Raw genomic sequence first — 22057 nt, 5'->3', positions numbered from 1 at the left:
TGCTTAATTGCTGTTTTTACTGATGGAATTCAAGCAATTTTTTAAAAAGGGTAAACCAGAAAGTCTTCCTTGTGGATCAGCAACTGGAGACATGATAGAGGTATGCAACGTACGTTTCATTAATTTCACATGATTAGGAAGGAGTTCTCCTCTTCTCCCAGCCTCACTCCAAACCCCCTCTCCCTCCATTGTATACCTTTGCAAGCCCACCAACTAAATAGCAAGTTGATTTCACTAGTGAACATCTAAGACAGTTGATACAGCATTGGATGTGTTTCTGATAGCACTTACACCAGTGGTAAATGTAAATATTCCTTACCTGTCAATTTTCTTCTATTCTACTCCAAATGCTTGAGTATAGTGTCTTCCTGCCAACAAACAGAAACAGCACATTCAGCCTTTTTGAGATGTTGTCTCAGAACAGCAAATTCATAGATTTTTGGGTCAGAAGGGACCATTATGATCATCTAGTCTCACTTCAGAGTACTATTATTCCCTTCAATGGGGCCAGGATTTCACACTTGGGTTTCTCTTCTTTGACTCTGCTCTGCTCGCTTGCTTGTTCTATTTATTGTTCTCTAACTTCTTCCTATATCTAAGTAGCTCTTTTCAAAAGATTAATAACCTTGCAAAAGCCGTGATGTCACCTGGGTTACATGTCCAAGCATTAGTAGAAAACACTTTCAAAAAATATAGAACACCTTTTAATGGATTATATTTCCATGATTTTCTCAGGAATCCTCTGCAGAAGACACTACAGCATCTATGAAAGAAATTGGGTTGGGAGAATCATCAATATGGAGAATGTAAAAAAGTTGACAGCACAGTAAATAATTACTTATTTTTCTTTCCACTATTTTCCTTTTATCTTTTATACTTGTGTTTCTGTGGTTTGTTTCTTCTTATCCTACATCAAAGAATGCTGTGATAAGTGGTCATAGTTAAGGTAAGTTTACTTTGATTTTTATTATTTCTATTACTGCAGAGCCTAGAGGCTGCCACTGAGATCAGGGCCCCATTGTAGTAGATGCTGTATGTATATATTTTATGAGATATTCCCTGCTTACAATATAAATAGATGCTGATATCTAACAAAGGTGTGACCTACACATTTATGACTCCTATTCAAGTTGCATTCTCTGCTGGTATTCACCTTTTATGCTGAACATTGTGGTCCTAGCCCATCACTAGATACAAACTGTAGTAATGATTAATTACTTTTGTACATTAAGTGTTTTACCAAGTAGTCATTAGACTGGCTGACTGCCTTTTCAACATTCTTTCAGTATATTTTAACTCATTGGGCTGATTTAAGACCAGGATAAGTATTTTTCCAATTCACTAAAACAAGCAGGTTTGGTGCTTCAGAACTCAAAAGGGATGAGTCTGGAAGCTGTAAACACAATTATACAGTAGGTGGACTGATGGTGGCTATGGACAATGATTATTTTCTTTGGAAGACATATAAGCAGTTGAATTATGGTTCTTATGAAATTGTCAATAGTTATCCTGTTATTAGGACCTTGAAAACTCTGCTTAATGAACTAGACAGTAACAAAGAAAACAAAAATACTTTAAACTTGATTTATGAGAAAATGATAATTGGTCCAGATTTCATGCATGTGATGAAATAGGGTTGTTTTTTACCATTGAGCAGTATAATAATCTATCAGGACTGGTATTTTGTTGAGTTTTATATATTTATGCATTTTAAACAGGGTTCAGGCTTATTCCATCCAAATTGTCTCTCACACAACACAGACAAAATGGTGATTGGTAGCCATGATTATGTGGAAAGATTGCTGGGTTTTAAAATAGTTGATGCAGCAGTGACACATTTATGGCACCATTACTGGCTGGTGAAGATTTATTTTATCATGAGCTTAGGCACTGTTTGCAACAGAGCCAATAGTATTTGATCCCATGGCATTGTTTGCTGTAGAACCAATGGCTTGCATTAGTGCAGCCCCATTTGGAGGAGGATCACAATTTAATCATGTAACTGGTGTTGGGCTTAGTTTTGTTGAGCAAGACAACATACTGTTCTTTCAAATGTGTCTGACTAAGTAATATGTTGACCACATACTGAAACCAGTTTAAAGAACCTTAAACAGGGAAAACCCTCAGAACACATACCTCTCTGTAAGCAATTTATTTTATTGTAAAGCAAGACACTTACAAGAGTGACAATTTTAACAGTATCTTCCTCCCACAGACCAGAAATCCTGCCCATTTGCTCAAGGACTATTCCAGATATATCAGGACAAGGAGGACTGGAAGCACCTTCCTTGCTCCCATAATGAGACAATTGTTTTGAGTACAGCCAGTCTACTAGCTAGCTTTCCAAAGAGAGAAGAAAGAGCAAGACAGTTGGCTGCCCTCAAACACTGGAGAAGGGGGAAAGAAGGGGGTGAATGCCCACTAGCCCCTTCTTTCCCAGTAGAGACAAATGAGTGGAAAACAGCAGCCCAGGCCTGCTGCCAAAGAGAAATTTTGCAGAGAGGAGGATCTTGGGTCACAGGAGGAACTTTTGGTAGATGCATGAGGAGATCAGGACTCAGAAAAAGTTCACATTTGATGGTCCAAGTATCATCTGAATGAAAGGAACCCTTGGAAACAAATAGCATCTGAACAGGATTATTATCACACTTACTATCCCTAGAACAAAATTATATTTATAGGTTTTGCTTTAGCCAAAAATCTGACATCATTTACTTGCAAAACAGCTCACTACAGTTCACATGCAGGTTCTTTGACAGCATTAGCAATCGGGATATACACATCTAGGAATAGAGGGTAGCATAGCTGTAAATTGGATGCAATTAACTCACTATATATAAAGCAGATAGTTTGAGTAAGAAGACATAATGGTTTTCTATAGGCACTCTCTGGCTAACCCCATAGTTTCAGGGCCAGATCGTGGCTGGCCAGTTTCAGGTGCATAAAGGGTGCAAGCGATGAGGAGATCTGCCTCGCTGCCATTGCACCTGGCACAGGGAACATCCACAACCCCTATCAGAAACAGAAGCACTCCTCCCAGCTAGCATCATGGGTAACCTGGGTGGGAAAGGCATTGTTCCACCCTCCTGAACCAGCCAGCGGAGCTGCTCTAGCAGAGGACAATGCCAGTTGCACTTTCACTGAGTGACACTGTGGCTCCTCCAGCATGTGCTTCCCCCACAGTAATTCAATATGACTGCAGGTTTCCTTCATGGGCCCCACGACATTGGGGCCCCACTCAGCACACTCATCCAGCAAAGACCATGACTTAAAAGCTAAATCTGACCTACGTGCTTTAGGTATTGCATTCATGTGAACGGATTTTGCATAAGCCCATTGTTGTGTAGAGCATGTGTATTGGGAGGAACTGTTCAATGAGTTGATGACAGTAGATCCAAAAGTCCAAAGTGAGGCACTGACATTTGCTGAGGGCAATCTAGGTTGTTTTGGTCACTCATTATTTGGCATGACATTAATCAATGTAAATAAGATCAGCAAGAGCAGACATGCAGTGAAAGGTGACATTGGAACAGTGTACTGCCTAACTGCATGAAGATGTATCAAAAGCAACCACTTTGAATTGGCAATGGAAGTAGTAAGTAAAATTATGAACAATTGCAAATGCTACAGATTTTCAGGAAGTCTCAGTAGACAGAGAAAAGGATTCTGACACTGAAGCATGTGGATGGTATTACTAAGTTCATCAACATTAAGAATTCAAATCAGGATATTCCTTTGCCATAGCTGACACTGTCCTATCTGCTGAAAATGATAGGAACAACTGGCTGGATGCCTCTAGAATATTATTCTGCAAGTATCTGACCTACAAGAAGTGTTCCCTGAAAGTAAAGGTGTTGATATCAAGGTTGTTCAAATAGAAAGAAAGAGATACAGAAGACACAATTTTTAGGGATTTAGCAGGAAAATTTCATTCTGAAGTATGTATAATCACTATGCTAATATACAGTTTACATGGCACATCTTTTCATATTTTTTGTATGGCACAAGTATCTTTAACAAATCCAGTGATTTCAGAACATAAACAAAATAGTTGAAGTTTATAAAAGTTTGCATGCCTGAGATATAGATGTATAATGCCTGATGCATAAACTGCTTAGGGATTTGCATATGCATACAGCTGTGCATGCATTTCATTAAGTTTGCTCCTGTGTAATCTGGACATGCATAAAAGTGCGTGAAAACTTTAAAAAGGTTATCTGATGTTCAGGAAAAAAGTGGATTTTACACATACACAAACACACAAAATGAACATATAAGCACCTACACAGCTTTCAAATGAAAATAGTAGCAATGTCTTGGACTTTCCCAGATGATTTCATTTCAGACGGGGTTTGCAAGCCAGGCTGCATTATTTACAGCAGAATGCACTTTACTGAAACTCCATGTACAGTGAACTAAAGTGAAAAAAATGTGGAATGAAATGTGTAAATCTGAAATATAATTTACAGGAAACCTGTCTTAATAGAGAAAAATGTATTGGGGGGGAAGGGATCAAAGACTGTTATTCAAAGGCTCTACTGTATTCACGCTGTCGTGTGGTGGGATGGGGGGTGCACGTGTGTGTATTTAGTACTGCAAATAGAGCCATTCTGTCTGACCTCTGGGATGTGGATGGAGACTTAAGGAGACTCCAGCCAGGAACAGCAATAGCTGCTCCTGACAAGAGAGGGGAGGGGCAAAAAGACAAGCCAAGAAACTACAGGGGCCAACCAAAATGGTGGGGTTTTGGGGGGCGGGGAAGAAGGGGAGAGTGAGGTCTAGGGTTCAGCCAAAGTATGCCAGAGGGGGACAATCAGCAGAGGACTCTGTGAAGTGCCCACTGCTCCAAGAAGTTGTCAAGGGAGCCAGTGGATACTATAGATGCATTGAGCACAGTGTTGAATCTATTTATGTGAACTTGCAGTTATAGTTTCTTAAGCAGTTACTTATGTTAAATCTGCTAGTATATAGTAGTTATTATGTTTTTCTTCTCTCTCTCTCTCTCTCTCTCTCTCTCTCTCTCTCTCTCTGCAATACAGAGTCAGCTATCATGGCTCCAACTGTATGCACATCTGTGTTTATAATCAGGGACGTGTGCTATGTCCACAAAACACAACAACTGATGACGAGGATTTCAAGAACCTTCTATGCATCAGAGTAGCAAATAATCTGTGATGTCCCACTACGGAAGTGGACTCTGCTACAACTGGATATACTCTCAACTAGTAAACTAACAGCAGCAAGATGAAATGGCAGGCAATACTGGAAATATGGAGGCCTTTAGCAATGGCGTGGAGGACTGGCCCACGTACAGAGAGGCTGGAGCAGTATTTGGAAGTAAATGAGGTTCCCCTGGAAAAACATGTAGCAGCATACCTGAGTGTGATGGGAGGAAACACAAACAGAGTTAGTACACAGTCTGATTGCAACAAAGAAGCCAGCCAGCAAAACCTTTAAAAAAGTAGTGCAAATTTTTTCAAGAGCACTTGTCACCCAAGTCCCTGATTGTAGCAAAAAGGTTCAGGTTTCATAAGCGGAATCAGCTTGAAGGTGAATCGATTTTCTCTTCTGCAATTGTGTTACAAAGTTTATCAGAACACTGTGCTTTTAAGGATGGGCTCAACAACACCCTACGAGACAGATTTGTGTGTGGACTGCTTAATGAAAGCATACTGAAGAGGCTCTTAACTGAGGAAAAACTTACCTTTAAATGAACAGTAGGAATTGGAGTAGCAATGGAAACTGAAACAAGGGATGCAACAGAATTCATGTCGGCACTAAAACAGAATTAGGAACACCAACTCTCTGTAACTTGAGGCAAGAGACAGTACGCTCCACAGACAGGTGCATTTATTGGTGGGGAAAAGGGTTCCACATTCCTTCTGATTGCTGACTGAAAGATGCATATTGCAGAAGGTGTAATAAAAAAGTTCATAGACAAGCAGTTTGTTGCAGAGACCATAAGAGAAATAAGGAAGAGACCAAATCAGGGTATAGAAAAAGGACCTAAATATCTATAAAATAGCAATGTACACTCTGTAGACAGAGGCAGTAGTGACACAGACTGTGAGAGGGGAGTAGCCAGCTTGGATATATATAGCATGAGCAAAAATGACAAGTCAGCAATCTGGTTGATACCCCAGGAGGAGGGATAAATGCTCAAAATGAAATTGGACACAGGCTCTGTGGTGTTTGTTATCTCACATTTGGAATATGAGAAAACTTTAAAAAACACCAAACCAAGGGAGCCACTGAAGTTACTAAAAAAATATACAGGAGAAAAAAGTGCCCGTTGGAGTGATGCAAGCGAATGTGGAGTATAACAATAAGCAGTGGTTTTTCTTTTTTTTTAGACTTACATGTCATTGAGAAAGGAGGAGCACCCTGTACGGCCATGAATGGTTATGTAAGGTTCCTCTGGATTGGAAATCTACAAAGATGCTGCAGTCACTTTCAGCAGACTCTACTAAAACAACCAGCAGTTGAAACGGATACGCAGTGAGGCCGCAGGAGTATTCAAGGTGGACACAAACTCTAAAATACAAAGGCTACAATAATCCTAGATTAGAAGGCACAGCGCAAGTATCACAGAGCTCGACTTCTTCCTTACAGTATCCGTTTGAAGGTAGATGCTGAACTGGAAGATCTGGAAAGAGAGGGCGTACTTTCAAAAATGGTGTGGAGCAAGTGGGGGAACTCCTGTAGTTTCAACTGTAAAAAAAATAAATAAATAAAAAATGGTGCAGTAAATGTGTGTGCAGATTTTAAAGTCACCATACACCCTGTACTGAAAGTTAAAAAATACCCATGGCCTCAAATTGAAGATATTTTTGCTACACTGGCAGGGGAACAAGAATACTGCAAAATTGCTTTGTCACTGGTATACCTGCAGATGGAAGTTGAGGAAGAGTCTAAGGCAAATCTCACAAAAGGGTCCATCCCAGTACAACAGACTAGTGTTTGGTACTGCTTCAGCTCCTGCTGTATGGCAACGGGTGATGGCCCAAGTTTTGCAAGGTACCCTGAGAACAGTGTTATTTGGATGACATTGTGTGTGACTGGTGACAGGGTCCTGCACTTAGGATGGAAGAACCCAATGCACAGCTACAGACTAGGGACCGAATGGCTAGGCAGCAGTTCTGCGGAAAAGGACCTAGGGGTGACAGTGGACGAGAAGCTGGATATGAGTCAGCAGTGTGCCCTTGTTGCCAAGAAGGCCAATGGCATTTTGGGATGTATAAGTAGGGGCATAGCGAGCAGATCGAGGGACGTGATCATTCCCCTCTATTCGACATTGGTGAGGCCTCATCTGGAGTACTGTGTCCAGTTTTGGGCCCCACACTACAAGAAGGATGTGGATAAATTGGAGAGAGTCCAGCGAAGGGCAACAAAAATGATTAGGGGTCTGAAACACATGACTTATGAGGAGAGGCTGAGGGAGCTGGGATTGTTTAGCCTGCAGAAGAGAAGAATGAGGGGGGATTTGATAGCTGCTTTCAACTACCTGAAAGGGGGTTCCAAAGAGGATGGATCTAGACTGTTCTCAATGGTAGCAGATGACAGAACGAGGAGTAATGGTCTCAAGTTGCAGTGGGGGAGGTTTAGATTGGATATTAGGAAAAACTTTTTCACTAAGAGGGTGGTGAAACACTGGAATGTGTTACCTAGGGAGGTGGTAGAATCTCCTTCCTTAGAGGTTTTTAAGGTCAGGCTTGACAAAGCCCTGGCTGGGATGATTTAATTGGGAATTGGTCCTGCTTCGAGCGGGGGGTAGGACTAGATGAACTTCTGGGGTCCCTTCCAACCCTGATATTCTATGATTCTATGATTCTATGGTGGAAGTGATGAAGAACACCTGGAAACCCTGAAAAGGGTATTCAAACATCTAGAAGAATATGGGTTACAAGCTAATCACATAAAATGTGATTTTTTTCAATGACTCAGTAGCTTACTGTGGGCATTTTATTGGTGCATAAGGCCTAAGTACTTCTCAGGAAAAGGTTAAAACAGTCCTAGAAGCTCTGCCAAGGGATGTATCACAACTTAGACCATTTCTAGGATTTATCAACTTCTATAGCCAATTGGTACCAAACCTAGCAACTGTACTGCAATGCTGCATTTGCTCAACTGTTTACTGCAGAATGCTCAAAAGTGGGTTTGGTCACATGAGCGACAAAAAGCTTTCCTCAAAGGAAAATAATTGGTCACCTCAGATGGTGTATTTACACACTTTAACCCATCCTTCTCTATGATGTTAGTATGTGATGCTTCCTCACATGGACTTTGGGCAGTTATACTGTCCACATTGCCAGATGGCAAAGAGACAGTCATAACATTTGCCTCCAGATCTTTCACAGTGGCAGAATGTAACTATGCACAAATAGACAAGGAAACTTTACGTCTGGTATGGGGTGTGAAGAAATTCAACCAATAACTATATGGGAAAAAATCCACACTCATCAGACCACCAACCCCTAGTAGCAATCCTTCGTCTGAGTGTAACACCGACAGGCCCCGGTCGCCTGCAGGTGGGATTGAACCTGGGACCTCTGGAGCAAATTCATGAGCCTCTACTGCATGAGCTAAAAGCCATGTGGTCCTTAGCTAAGGCTGTAGAGCAGACTCATTAATCTCTCTCTCTAAGTGGTCTCAGTGCCACTAGATAAGACAGAGCACCACACCCAGGCGGTGTGTGGGTTACATGAGGAATGAAGTTTCTGTGACAACAGCAGCACATATGCCACACTGGTCTGTCTTCTTAGCTGGTTATGTCTAAAACATTGAATTCAAAAGAAAAAAAGCTGTGCAAATGCAGATGGCTCTCCTGCCTGCTCATGCTAGTTAAAGGACAACCTATAATAGAGACAGAATCTATCAAATTTGTCAACTTATTTAAGATTGAGTGTGCCACACTCCCTGGAAATGTCTGCATATTGATTTTGCAGGACCATATTTAGGAATGATGTGTCTAGTAGTGGCGGATGCCCATTCCAAATGGCCAGACATTTTTTGAATGAAAACCACCACGGCTGCGCAGACAGTAGAAAAAACTTTGACGTTTGTTTAGAAATGGACTGCCAGAACAAGTTGTAAGTGATAATGGTTCTCAGTTTAGTTCAAAAGAGTTTCAATGGTTCCTGAAGAAAAATGGTATTAGACATGGAACGAGATCATCAGCCACAAATGGCTTGGTAGAAAGATTTGTATAAAGTTTCGAGCAAGCTCTGCAATCCAGGAGAGATGAGAAGGGTTCATTATAGCATTATAGTTGAAGCTTCTTGCTTCTTGTTAGCATATTGAAATGCATTCCATACCATGACAAACCAAACAACAGCAAAACTGCTTATGAGCCAAAATCTCAGGTCATGCCTGGACTTAAACCCAGATCTACATCTTCAAGTCAGAGACCGTTAAATAAGTCAGGCTATGGTGAGAGGAATCAGTGCACCTTATCAGCAAAGAGTGCCGGCATGTGATTATTGGGGATCCCGTACATGGCTTTCCACAACTGTTAGTGCACAAACTTTGTCCTATACAGCACAAGTGGCACCCAATATGTTTTGGTACTGCCACACTGACCAATTGTGAGATTCGGCTCCATGGCTGAAAGAAGAGGCAAAATTTGCAGAGCTGCCCACTGTTACAGCATAGGCCTCCCGACTTGATGCAACCACATTATATCGGAAAGCAGCTGTGCTGAATAGTCAGCATTATCGGCAGGAATGTCTGAGTCAGACATTGCTGCAGATACACTGCTTTGTTAGGGGTGTGTTCAAAATGTTGGCAGAAGCTACCCAGGAAGAAAATGCAAGCCAGCATAAAGACTTGACTTGTAACAGGACCATAGGTTGTTCCCCCACAAGTACTTCTGAAGTGGCCATTTCATTTTGGGGAGGGGATTGATATATTTATTTGAATATATTGAGCAGAGGGTTGAATCTGTTTATGTGAGTTGGCAGCTATAGTGTCTTAAGCAGTTGCTTATGTTGTATGTGCTGTTATATGGTGTTTACTGTATTTTTCTTTCTCTGTGCAATACAGAGTTAATCATCATGGCTCCAACTACATGCACGTATCTGTTCATAGTCAGTGATTTGTGCTGTGTCCACAAAACACAACAGATGCTGCACAGATGGGACATTTTCTGGATACATGCATGTCTGAGTGACACAAAATCTCCTCGTCAAGCTTCCTGCTCTGAACTGATGAATGGCTATTTTGACCAATGCCAGGTGGAGGCTGACATGAAAGTTCTAGATTTCTTGAGGCCATGGATGGGTGGGCAAAAATAAACAGGTGCTGGGGAAAGTGCTCACCAGGAGGTTTTGGTGAAAGGGGACTGCAGACAGGTATACTGGAGGTCCATAAAAGGGACATGCATCAGAGGATCCATGAACTGTGCCACAAACATGCCCATGCTCATGGCTACACAAAGGAGTATGCAAATAATGTCCCTGTTGGGTTGTAGGACCAAACTGGAGTACAGGCTCATCCACCAGGGACTCTTGTCCTCAGAGGGTGGCAGCAGGTTCTACTACTTGGTATCAGGGTGTGACACAAAGGTAAAGAAGTTTTCAGTATGGCACATGAAGGTGTTCTCTCAGACACTGTTCACAAGCAGACTGGCTGGATGTCATTCAGCAGATATGGGTGGTACAGAAGGGAAGAATCTTGAGGCAGGGTACTCCAGAGCCTGAGGAATAGTGCTAATAAGGAGCAACCTTCTGGAGACCCAGTCAAGAAAAATGAGAGATCTGGGTGGAGAGATGATATTCATCTTCTGGAGCACAGGGGACAGAAGAGTAGGATGCCCCATGTGTTGTGTACACGTGATGTCATCCACCCAGTCCCACTGGAGTCCAGGAGGTCTCTGAACTGCTGAATCATCCAGCCAAGTCCAACCTCAGAGGCATTGCAGGGGCTCTACCTCCTCCACACAAAGATGGTGATTTTGCAGTAAGTCCTCAAGGAGAAAGTCCCCATTGGAGGTGGTCACAGGGGACCTGATCGTGGAGACCAGCTTCTGATCCTGAGGAGGTCCTTATTGAAGGCCAGCAGCTCAAAGAAGTCTTGAGGAAGACTACTTGTGTCAATGCAAGAGAGCTGCCAGTCACATCACAGCCTTCACAGGTTGTGGGGGAAGGCATGCATTAACACCCTCTGTTGGACTATGAGAAGTGAACAGGACTCTGCAGGGTCTGGAGACAAATAATGTGGACCTTGCTATAAACACACAATCGGTCTTGTCTGCTCTCTCCATAGAACATCTGCAGAGACCAAACTCCAGGACCTTCCCTTGGATACCAGCCAAGGTACTTGGGGGCAGGATCAGCATATTGAGCCACTCCCACAGCATGGACAGAATCAGATGATTGATTGGTTGTGCCCTCCCTTGAACGGACAGACACTGGACAAGTCCCATCCATACCCACAACCAGATACTATGGTCTCTAGTTCGGACCATTTGACAAGTTGGGAAGGATCAGTAGCTGACAGATAAATGCCAAGGCAGAGTAGAAGACCTATGCCACACTGGATGGAACACAGCACAGGTGGGGTGGGGAGCTTACCTGCTTCCCAGTCCCAACCCTCAGACCAAAGACTTGAGCCTAGCAGAGGAGTCCATATAGTAGACAGACTGGCAGGCTTGCACTCACCCCAGATCTCCCAGATCCTGGAACATAAGGAGCATGTTGCTGGCTTATGCTGGCAGCACCACTCATGTCCAGCTCCCTGAACACCAACCTCAACAACCTCCAGCAGAGGAGGAAGGTCTCCATAGTAATGCCATAGAGGTGATCAGACATGCATCCCTCAAGAGATTTGTTTGGTCAGGACCCAGTTGAGCCCACCAAGCATTCTGCTGAGGTGTAGAGCATTCAGCCAAATCATACAAAGTGGGCCCTGAGGCCATATGCCAGCTGATTTTCCATGAAATGCCCATGATCCAGCTTGCAAAATATCTTCTCCTGGTCAGGAGATAGGAAAGCAAGTTAAAAACCATCCCTAACATGCCAGGAAGAGGTTCTCAAATGTAGTGCAACCCAGGGTGGGCTTCAGGCACAGCAAGATGGCATTTCCTCAGACCTGTTAAGTCTAAGAAGAGAAGTGATGCTGAGACCAGCCCCTCAAGGCAGAGAGGTCCCCTTCTGAGGCAGCAGAGTGAACACAGCCTGGCTGCCTGCCTGCAAGACAAAGCACTCTGCTCCCCACAGACTCAGTCCAGACATGAATCAGATCCAGACCAAGGACATCCCAAAAACACACTTCAAAATGCTTGTCAACCCCCAGAGATTTAGTAGTGGGCATCAGACGGAAGGGTTGAGTATTAGTATTCCAAATGGTGCCAACCCTATAGTAATTGTGAGAATGAGGGTAGTGCTTGCCTGCCCACAACGCCCTGTCAACGTACCCCAAACTCTGACCCGGAGAGAGCAGCTATAGGAGCAAAAGGGGAATTCAGTCTTCAGTCCTTGGCCTTGAGACTAGCAATGATGTTAGCAGAAACAGGCGCTTTGGTGTCTTTGTGAGAGGACATGTGCTGGATCTCCTGAAAGGGAATCAGACTGAACTCATTTCACATAGGCTATAGAATCATAGCAATGTAGAGATAGAAGGGACTCAAGAGGTCATCTAGTCCATCCCCCTGTGCTGAGGTAGGCCCAAGAAAATCTAGACCATCCCTGACAGGGGTTCGTCTAACCTGCTCTTAAAAACATCCAGTGACAAGGATTCCACAACCTCCCTTGAAAGCCTATTCCACAGCCTAACTATCCTTACAGCTAGAAATTGTTTCCTAATATTTAACCTAAATCTCCGTTGCATCAGGTTAAGCCAATTACTTCTTCTCCTACCTTCAGTGGACATGTTTGTAAGGCAATACTCTTGAATTCTCAAAGTTCTCTGTGGAACTACTGCACCTAGCACCCTGGCATGCAGAGCTGCCTGCTCTGTTTCTGTGACCTTGATCTCATTTCAGTGTTCAGAACAGGGTGGAAAGTATCACTTTCATTTTTACTGCCCCAACTATTTGGCTTTCTTTCCCCCTTGTGACTCATACTCTTCCAGCTGAGGCCACTCTATAAATCACTCCCCCCAAAATCCTTCAGTTTCTCTTTAGCTTATGAGTGACTGCACTATGAGGCTTTGTATTAACAATGCTATATAAAAATAAATTGTATTGTATGTGCAGTGAGTGATATAATTATAATTAAAAGGAAATGTATTATTTCATAAGTCTGTCAATTTATTTGAGAATTTAGGCAGTAGTGTTGCCCATCATCCCATTGTAAATTCAAATGGAATCACATTTAGTGCTCAGAATGTTCACTCATTCACACATAGAAGATAAATGAACCCTGAACATAGTACTGCTTCTTTTTTGCACTTCATCCTGGAAACCACGAGGCTGGCCTGTCTCAAAATACCAGACAGAGAACAAGTCCAAGGCTATTATGATGAATATTATGAGAGATGCTCAACCAAAATTTCAATGGAGTTAGGAGCAAGCTCTGCATAGAGAAAATGGCCTTATTAGGAGTTATACAAAAAACCCTACAGATGGACACAAAGAAAACCTGTCTGAATTAGCCATGTGAATGTTGTTGCAAATGCAATGAAGTTAACCTTTCTTTCACCCTGTACAGCTTTGTGAATTACACATTATAGAAAAGGCAAGTTTGGAGCCAGCAAAAAGTTTGCCTTTTTATTTAGCAAAACTGAAAAGCTGCATAAGAGAAGATGAGAGAGTTGAAGGTCAAAGTTTGAACGAACCTTGCTGCATCACTTGATCTTTTTCTGAACTCAGCCACTCATGTGGACCAGCAGTGATCAGTGACACAAGGATACTTCCTTAACAGGGAAGGGAAGTAGCGCTGGAATCATAGACAAAAATCAGATTTTGTTGTTTATGGTCTAGATTGTGGGTGTCCCTTGAACACACACACAGGTGCGGGAGGAGACGGTGAAGTGCCTTCACTTACCACACTCCTCTCTTCACCTCTTGTGAGGTATCATCTACAAAGGCAATCTCCACATTCTCCTGAGCCATCTTGGGACAGGAGGATTCAGGGCTGTGGCCCCATCCTCCTCCACACCATCTACTGATGCACTCAACCAGTCCAAGAAATGGTACATAGGACACTTCATCCCTGCATGCTAAGAATCCCCACTGGGCTACTACAGATTAGTACCAGCCCCTACTCAGAACCACACCTAACAAGGACAACAGAGCAGTATCAGTAAACACCTCTCATTTGCTAGAAACTCAGTCAAAACAAGATAGTTTCACATTAAAACTATGCACAACCACAGTTTCAGGTCCAAAATTTAAGATGCCCAGATTTTCTGGAAACTGGCCCCTTGTTTGCTTGCGGGGTTCACGAACCTTAACTTACATTCATCAAAAGGTTGGGTAAGTTTTGAGTATGTAACAAAACACAAATCAGTTTAGTTTAGCAGGGGCTAACATTTGATAATGAAAAATGTGCACCACATTTCTTGTTATAATCAGTATCAGCAATACATTTAAGAAATCCTCTTGCTCATCAATTAAGTGTAAAAGTTGTAATTATAAAAGAAAATTTGTATTTTCTATGAACTATTTTAAATGTGGCATGGAACTGATTTCAGTTTCTCAACTCCCAGTACAGTAAACATTCTCTCCTTCTGAGTATGTGCAGTAGCTTTCTACCAACACTTCCTGCTCCCTTTAAAACTTAGTTACAAAAATATAAACATTGATGCCTATGTTCAAGGCTGAAATTAATAACACAGCTACATTGTTTAAACAGACCACGCCAAATTTTTTTAGGTGGCATGCATAGTGGTTTCAGGAATGTAGTCTGTTTAGACAGTATTAGACCTTTGTTGTTGTTGAGGAAACTCTGGCTTGATGCCTCTATCCACCTAAATAACTGAAATAGAAGTGCATTGACATTGGAAACACATGCTGTTTCCAGACTGGTATTTTCACTGTATAGTGTAAATGGGAATGTTTCATCTCTGATTATACTGTTCAGGCATATTAGTACCACATATGCCTCATTCGCCAAAGGATAGGTCCCCCCAGCAGTCTCCCAACAAAAGGGAAACAGGGTTCCTCCCTCCAATAAAAACTTTCTACCTCAAAATAATAGCCAAGAACATTCATTCTTTATGGACTTTTACTTTCCCAAGTGCTACCAATCTGGAAGACGTCACTAAAATCCTTCAGTTTTAGTGCTGTGCCCTGTGAAGGAAGGGCCTAGGGATGTATATAGCACATTGTTGGCACCGGGCCAGGCACATACTTATTGCCAAGTATATTTTATACTTATTTTAATCAAATGAAAAAGAAATTGAGAATGGGATATAATCCTGTATGTGAAATAAATTACCAGAATAAAAAGGAAGCCTGATTTGCTTTATAACCTATTAATAACAGGTTTTTGCAAATATCATTAGCACATAAACTCCTATTACAAGTGCTTCTCTTACAGTCTCATAAATCATAATGTAAATGTATTAAGATAAACTTTGAATTTCAAGTGAATCAGGCACCCTTCTAAAAATGCAAAAATGGGCTGCCCCAACTACCAGAATGAATAGTTCACTATCTTTGCTGTTACATATATGAGTGCTTCTCGCATCGTTCATGGAAGAGCAGGAATTGTGGTGGTTAGAGCAGAAGACTTGAAAGCAGGGCTTGAGGGTACTAGTCCCTGCTCAGCTATTAATAGCCTAACAGTGTGACTGGATCTTTTGCCTATTCAACTTATATGGACAAATATGATTGCACTCTTCCAAGTGGATGACCTCATTCAAAAAAGTTGGGGGCAAAGTGGGAAACAGGATGCTTTAGTCCTACAGCCACACTGAAGGAGACATATACAAGACGTTGGGGGCAGAGACTAAGAGTGAACAGAAGCTATGGAGCTTTGCAAACAGGCTTGGGGTACTCTCACCCTGAAGGGTCCAAAGGCAGCTGCTGGGTTGGATGTCAGTGAGGTGTGGGGGAAAGCAGATGAGGTCCACCTGTGTCATTCTGCATCAGGCCTCACAATACCTAGTGTTTCTCCATTTACCTATCCATGGAAGGGAGAAAATACTTATATGGTGTTTGTGAAGCTTACATCAGATGTGCAAGACACTGTGATCCTCAGATGAAAGGAGCTATGCAAACACAAATCAATACTGAGTTTTACTCCAAAAAAGCAGTGCAAGTGGGAATGATATTAAATGCTGGCTAGATTAGACATTCCAGAAAGATTGCTACATTTAAGCAGCGGCTGTCCTTACCGTGAGCTAACTGCTTTACCAATTTTGTGAAACATCCTCAAGTACTAGCCAGTGAAAGGGAACACTCATCTCAGCCTTGATGCACCTTTGTGGTCCAATTTTGTTTTCACAAAGAGTCTGACTTTTAATAAGTGGGTCCATGAACAATTGCATGGACAGTATGAAATGTGTGTATAGCCTGGAGCTTTGAGCCCACACATGGCTACAGAGGGATCTAATTGACTGAATGTATGTGCAAATCCCTGAATTGCACACTGGCTTCTAGTAGAGCATGTGCAAAGTGGGCACACAATTACACCTGGCCTTTGTAAAAATTAGGCCCACCAAAGGCTATTGTTTGGCCATCCTGCATACAGGTGCTAATCTTTTTATTTAATCATTTTTTAGGAGAAACATATATATAAAAAATAACACATATGAACCAAATGTTTACGATCACCATTCCATTACAGTTAAAAGCACCTAAATTCTGCCTTGAGTTAAGCTTAGTAGTTAGCATTTCTTTCATATGTAGCCAAGATAACTCACCTGACTTTGCCCTCATTTTGGTAATCCATTATTAATAGTAGGCCAAGTTACAAACACTTATTTTCTGGAGATAGACAGATATTGAAACACCTAATCAATATGGCTGCCTGTAGTAATCCCCAAAATACCCAGCCTGTTTTGGTAGTGAACTCTTCTTGGAAATAAAGGTTTGGAAGTGAATGACAATATGACAAAATTACTCAAAATAGTTAACACTAAAGCTGACTGCAAAGAGTTACAAAGGTTTCTCACAAAACTGGGACACTGGGTGACAAAATGACAGATGAAATTCAATGTTGATATGTGCAAAGTAATGCACACTGGAAAAAATAATCCCAACTATACATACAAAATGGAGTCTAAATTAGCTGTTACCACTCAGAAGTATCTTGGAATCATCAAGGGATAATTCTCTGAAGACATCTGTTCAATGTGCAGCAGCAATCAAAAAAGCTAGTAGAAAGATTAGGAAAGAGATAGATAATAAGACAGAAAAATATCATAATGCCACTATAGAAATCCACATGCCCACATCTTGAATACTGTGTGCAGTTCTGGTCACCCATCTCAGAAAAAGATACTAGAACTGGAAAAAATACACAGAAGGGCAACAAAAATGATTAGGTGTACAGAACAGCTTCCATACAAGGAGAGATTGTCTAAACTGAACAATCCCAGTGTTTTTAAAGACATGACTAAGGGAGGATATAATAGAAGTCTATAAAATCATGAACGATATGGAGAAAGTAAATATGGAAGTATTAGTTACCCCTTCTCATAATACAAGAATCAGAGTCATCCAATGAAATTAATAGGCAGCATGTTTAAAACAAACATCTGGAAGTACTTCATACAATGCTCACTCAATCTGTGAAATTCGTTGCTGGGGATGTTGTGAAGGCAAAAAGTATTTCAAAAAGAATTACATGTAGTTCATTGAGGATAGTTCCACCAACGGCTATTAGCCAAGACCACAGGGCCACAACCCTGTGATCTGGATGTCCTAAACGTCTGACTGATAGAAGATGGGACTGGATGACAGGGGATGTATCACTCAATAGTTGCCCTGTTCTGTTTATTCCCTCTGAAGCATCTGACAATGGCCACTGTTGGAAGACTGGGCTAGTTGGCCCACTGGTGTGACTCAATATGGCCATGCTTATGTTATTTTGCAACAGCAGTTATCTGAATAATACTGTAACCTTTCACATTGCTATTTTCCCTTATGGCAGAAGTTGAATCTCATATAGCCTAATCCAGCTCCCATGAAAGTCCATAGGAAAAAAAACTTCCACTGATTTCAGTAAGATGAATTCGGCCCATAAAAAGAAAGGAATTTGTTGTAGACAGTGCTCACACACTCTGTGTTCAGGGCCGGCACCAGCGAAGGAAGCAGGTGCCTGGGGCAGCCAATAGAAAGGGGCGGCACTCCATCTGTCATCAGGGTGACACATCTGGGTCTTCGGCGGTGGGCCCCGCAGTCCCTCTCTTCCTCTTCAGCGGCAGCTCAACCAGGCTTGTTTGGTGTTATTTTTTTCCTTTGCCGCTTGGGGCGGCAAAAAAGTTGGAGCCGGCCCTGTCTGTGTTCCTAGATTTCCATTTAATTGAGTTTGTTTCATGCTCATTTGCCCATGAACCCTTTTTTAATTCCATACTCATTGCATAGTCTTTAGCATTATATTTAGAGTTTATAGCATTGTCTGGGAATTTTTTTCTGATTTCTAGGTTCAGTAAAACTGTCTGCAAACTTGGGAATATCTAAAAAATTGTTGAAACTAACAGGTTTTTGCATCCCCCCCCCCCTTAAAAATGTGTCAAAGATGTTTATGGGTTTTGATGTGTTTGCCAGCTGATTTAAAACTCTGATTTTACTTCAGAAAGTTGAAGCTAATTTGATCTTCTGCACCTGATTCTGATTCCACTTCCAGTATACTAGTGTCAATTGAATTATGCCAGTTTTCAACATCAGAGAGAAGAATCAGGCTTCACTGTGTCTGAAACTGGTCTACAAATCTTATGAGAATGAGATACCTCCTGAGACTTCTAGTTCTTTCTAGTTCCTGCCATAAATTTTAGAAGAACATCCTTTTTTGAGGTATTTCGGCAAGTCTATTTACAGTCTAACATCTGTTTTGATGCAGGAAATACACAAACCCTGCAAAAAAAGAATGGATAAAACAAATTTCGAACTTGAAAAAAGGTTTGGTTCAAGGTTTGAAAATTCAAAGTGGTATTTACAGAGAGGTGTGCAACAGCTCAGAATGGGAAGCAAGATCTCCTGAGTTTTAAACTCAGCTCTTCCCTCTGTGGCCTTAGCCAATTCAGATAGGGCCAACTCTGCGAACTGCTATTTTGAGTACTGTGATAAAGTTCCTCCTCTACCTTGGTGGGTCCTGCTCGCCTCAGAGATTCACAGTAGCCTGCAGTTTGGCCACTTTCGTGGCTCAGATCTGCCATTCACTCAGATAACCTCATCACTGGCCAGCATGGGGAAAAAAAGATTAAGAATAATCCCCACAGTTTCTGCTGATCCACTATGTGGGTTGGGGAACAGCTCAGAGACCTTCCCCTCTGGTGAAACCTCCTATGTTGGGTCCGGAGTTGGGAGGTTTGGGGAGAACCCGGGCCCACCCTCTACCCCAGGTTCCAGCCCAGGGCCCTGTGGAATGCAGCTGTCTAGAGTGACTTCTGGAACAGCCATGCGACAGCTACAACTCCCTGGGCTACTTCCCCATGGCCTCCTCCCAACACCTTAGAATCATAGAATCATAGAATCATAGAATATCAGGGTTGGAAGGGACCCCAGAAGGTCATCTAGTCCAACCCCCTGCTCAAAGCAGGACCAATTCCCAGTTAAATCATCCCAGCCAGGGCTTTGTCAAGCCTGACCTTAAAAACCTCTAAGGAAGGAGATTCTACCACCTCCCTAGGTAACGCATTCCAGTGTTTCACCACCCTCTTAGTGAAAAAGTTTTTCCTAATATCCAATCTAAACCTCCCCCACTGCAACTTGAGACCATTACTCCTCGTTCTGTCATCTGCTACCATTGAGAACAGTCTAGAGCCATCCTCTTTGGAACCCCCTTTCAGGTAGTTGAAAGCAGCTATCAAATCCCCCCTCATTCTTCTCTTCTGCAGGCTAAACAATCCCAGCTCCCTCAGCCTCTCCTCATAACTCATGTGTTCCAGTCCCCTAATCATTTTTGTTGCCCTTCGCTGGACTCTCTCCAATTTATCCACATCCTTCTTGAAGTGTGGGGCCCAAAACTGGACACAATACTCCAGATGAGGCCTCACCAATGTCGAATAGAGGGGAACGATCACGTCCCTCGATCTGCTCGCTATGCCCCTACTTATACATCCCAAAATGCCATTGGCCTTCTTGGCAACAAGGGCACACTGCTGACTCATATCCAGCTTCTCGTCCACTGTCACCCCTAGGTCCTTTTCTGCAGAACTGCTGCCTAGCCATTCGGTCCCTAGTCTGTAGCTGTGCATTGGGTTCTTCCGTCCTAAGTGCAGGACCCTGCACTTATCCTTATTGAACCTCATCAGATTCCTTTTGGCCCAATCTTCCAATTGGTCTAGGTCCTTCTGTATCCTATCCCTCCCCTCCAGCGTATCTACCACTCCTCCCAGTTTAGTATCATCCGCAAATTTGCTGAGAGTGCAATCCACACCATCCTCCAGATCATTTATGAAGATATTGAATAAAACCGGCCCCAGGACCGACCCTTGGGGCACTCCACTTGATACCGGCTGCCAACTAGACATGGAGCCATTGATCACTACCCGTTGAGCCCGACAATTTAGCCAGCTTTCTACCCACCTTATAGTGCATTCATCCAGCCCATACTTCCTTAACTTGCTGACAAGAATACTATGGGAGACCGTGTCAAAAGCTTTGCTAAAGTCAAGAAACAATACATCCACTGCTTTCCCTTCATCCACAGAACCAGTAATCTCATCATAAAAGGCGATTAGATTAGTCAGGCATGACCTTCCCTTGGTGAATCCATGCTGGTGAACCTTCTTTGTCTTCACCACAGGACCTTCCTCCTGATGTGTTTTAACGCTTGTACTCCTCAGTCCTCCAGCATCCTCTCACTCCCAACTCCTTATGCGCACACCTCACTAACTGGAGTGACAGCCTTTTCAAACCAGGTGTCCTGATTAGCCTTAATTAATTCTAGCAGCATCCCAATTAGCTACAGGTGTCCTAATTAGCCTGCCTGCCTTAATTAGTTCTAGAAAGTTCCTGAGTGTTCTGGAATAGTCCCTGTTATCTTACCCAGGGGAAAGGGACCTGCTTAACCTGGAACTAATGTATCTACCTTCAACCACTCTCTTGTAGCCATCTGGCCTGACCCTGTCACAGTACTTATGTGGTCCCCATTACCATAGTATCTGAGCACCTCACGGCTTTAACATATTTATACTCAGAAGACTCTGTGAAGAAAGGAAGTATTGGTATCCCCTTTTTACAGATGGGGAACTGAGGTACAAAGAGGCTAAGTGACTTACCTAAGGTCACACAGCAATTCTAAAGCAGAGCAGCATATTGAAACCAGGTCTCCTGAGTGCTGGACTGGCATTCTAATCACTGGACCAATCTTCCTCTAAGCACCATCAACCCCTACTGACTTTGCAGGAGCCTGTCAGCACCTCAAACTTTCAGGTATTCAGATAATGTCAATTTTCTTATCTGTAAAATGGGGTGAACAATGCCACATTGAAAGGCTCAGATGCTCTGGTGATAAGGGAGATTAAGAGAGACAGATAGATTCACTCAGGGTTGCAAGGATTAATTAGATTTGAATAAGAAAAGTACTACCGAAGCAGAAAGAATTATTTTAGGCAAAATGACTCATCCATCCCCAGTTCAGAGGAAGCAACCTAGATATTTTTAACAGCTATGGGCAAACATTGAATTATAAAATGTACACATTTTTAAAAATCAAGTATGGAATCCCAAAAACATACTGGAAAATTAGCATTCAAATATGGGGTGAGATTTTTGGAAAAATAACTGGATTCACCAAATTATAAATAGCTCCCTCCTTTCTACTGGCTTGGAGATGATAATGAGATTTTACAACACAATGCCAAAATGATTGTGTTTCCCCCAACACTTTTTTAAAGCTATTCCTTATTCTTCTAAGACATAGGAATCAAGGAAATAAGATGTAGGAATTCTGTGTATTTGATTACTGATGCAGATAACATTTATATTTGACATTCTAGAACAGCA

General features: G+C 42.3%; 1 protein-coding gene and 1 long non-coding RNA gene across 9 annotated transcripts in view; one reads left to right on the top strand and one right to left on the bottom strand.

The window, feature by feature from the left end:
- LOC140909618 (uncharacterized) overlaps window positions 1–22057 on the bottom strand; it is a 754751-nt gene that overhangs the window by 383057 nt on the left and 349637 nt on the right. For all 8 annotated transcript variants that reach the window (XR_013635609.1, XR_013635607.1, XR_013635614.1 and 5 more), the window contains exon 2: window positions 320–368. This is a non-coding gene — a long non-coding RNA (uncharacterized LOC140909618). The remainder of the gene's footprint in view (window positions 1–319; window positions 369–22057) is intronic.
- The window catches only part of LOC144930437 (uncharacterized), a 195871-nt gene that overhangs the window by 32044 nt on the left and 141770 nt on the right, over window positions 1–22057 (top strand). The gene's annotated exons all lie outside the window — the stretch shown is intronic.

This window comes from Lepidochelys kempii, chromosome 3, assembly GCF_965140285.1.
Source record: "Lepidochelys kempii isolate rLepKem1 chromosome 3, rLepKem1.hap1, whole genome shotgun sequence".
Lineage (NCBI taxonomy): Eukaryota > Metazoa > Chordata > Testudines > Cheloniidae > Lepidochelys > Lepidochelys kempii.
The sequence above is the reverse complement of the archived record's forward strand: the minus strand, read 5'-3'. Positions and strand labels throughout refer to the sequence as shown.